Consider the following 2,259-nt stretch of genomic DNA (forward strand, 5'->3'; position numbering starts at 1 on the left):
CTGTGGCAACTGGAAGCCAATCCAAAGAAGGTGCTCCTGTTCCACAGATTCAAGTTGCCCCAGTTCAGAGCTTATCCGCAGCCGCAAATGTGAACCAGCAAGACCTTACAGAGAAGGTATCCGGCCTCGTGGAGCCCTCTTCAGCTACAGCCTGCCAACTTGCCCCGCCGGAAGAATCCAAGCTCCAAAAAAATAACAAAGGGCCCGATTTAGATCTTGATGGAAGTGCCGCCGTCCCTCCGTCAAGTTGATGGAGTTCTGACTGCCGTATATATTTAGATGTATGGCAGCTGAACCTATGTCTGCGTCGACAGAGTGTGGACTGTCGCATAAGAGGTTTCCCGCTGCTGACGCGGCAGACTCCTATGCTGGCTAACAATTCTCCATTGTCATCAGGGTGGCAGGATTACGCCGACCATATTTAGATTTCCCCGTTGTGCTTGCATTGTACTAGTGATGGATCCCTGATGGAGGGAGTCCATCGCAGGACCCCATCAACATCATGCTATGTCTGTGGCTATTGGATGCATCCTAGCAGCAACCATCTGATGTCTCTTGGCCAATTGTGGACACCTGCATAAAACACTCCATTCTAGATTGTGATCCTTTGCCATTCCACTGCACAACACCGAATTTGCCAGAATTTGCCAGACAGAAGTCAGGCTTTACTTGTGCATTCCGTGGCCTCCACACGTCGCCTGGAGGCCCAGAGGACTGGTGGTGGTTCTCCCAGCTCCCCATTGCAACTTTTTTTTTCCTGAAGGCCTTGCAGGTCCTACATCCGGAAGACTTGACTAGAATCCCTGGTGGAGTGGAGACACATTTCGCTGTCTCACTAAACATAAATGTAGTGTTTTGCCCGTACTTTAGGTGTTGATAATGTGTCTTGCACCTTTGTAAAACATTTTAAAAATCACAAATCATTTGTTCTCATCAAATGAGTAGCATTATGGTACTATCTCTCCTTTTACTACTGGTCAATATGTGTGTTGTTCTTCATTGATCATTTCTTGCATTTGTTTGTTTGAAGGTATGTTGTTCTAGTTAAGATAGCAGGTTCAAAACTCCATGTATGATATCATGAAGGGATGCTGCTTGCAAGTGTTTCTTCATCTATCCACATAATTCACAAATGTTATTATTTAGCAAATGTGTGCACATCTTCACTAAATATGTTTTACTAGAAATGTTCAACTTACATTTTGCCAAGTGTTAGTTCTGTGAAATTTAAATGACTACAACTATCATAATGTCTTGTTTTGCATCTGGAAGACAATATAGCAATGTGATGTTGCACTGTCGCTCTTTTCTTCCATATATGCACATGCACATATAAATATATATATGTATATAGATAGATAGATAGATATATATAGATATAAATATATGTATACATTTTTTGAAAATCTTTATTTCGATTATAAAAAGAATCATAAAAGCACAACATCATAACAAACATTTACAAAGCATATAATTAAGTAAAAACCACAAGCTTAACAAATCTCATCAATACCAAAGGCACATTGGCATACAAATTTTAAAACAGCCATCAAACTAAAATAAATGAAAAATATTAAAATAAAAATAAAACCTCAGACAATAAAGTTTATACTCTTATTCCAGTAAAGTGCACTCTTAAAAAAACCGGAAACCGCCATGGCAACAATAGGTTCATTCATAATTTGTAAGTATATAAAAGTGGGTCGATATTGCTTTTAGCTTTAAGAACAGGCAGCAGAAACCTTCTTCTAGGTGGATCATAGTGACTACAAAACAGTACCAGGTGTACTAAGGTCTGGGGCGAAACACTGTCACAAGCACAGACCTTGATCGAGGACGGCTCATATTTCCTGGGGGGAAAACACAGGCTATATCGGACAGAACCTAAATCTACACTTGATAAGGAGGAGCCTCTCCCATGGATTTCTGACAAAAGAAAGATAAGGGGCCGGGACTAGTGTTTAAAAAACAACAAAGCCCTAGCAGAAAGACTACCCAATGTCAGGTTTCTCTAATCTCTCTCGTTTGCTGAAGATATAACTCCTTCACAAGCTTTCTCTTTGTCCGTTTTAGCAAATCCAGGTTATAAAATAATTCAGGACACCCCAGCGACAAAGCTATAGATCTAATATAATCAAGCCATGGGAATTTAAGGCCTAGCTCGCACCCAAGGCAGTCGTCGATAGCCTCCCTATTAAATGCAGTACACTCCCCACTCCATACTGTAATCCCCAGCATCATAGGGGCAATTTTAGCATA

This window comes from Pleurodeles waltl, chromosome 7 (genome assembly GCF_031143425.1).
Source record: "Pleurodeles waltl isolate 20211129_DDA chromosome 7, aPleWal1.hap1.20221129, whole genome shotgun sequence".
In the NCBI taxonomy this organism is placed as follows: domain Eukaryota; kingdom Metazoa; phylum Chordata; class Amphibia; order Caudata; family Salamandridae; genus Pleurodeles; species Pleurodeles waltl.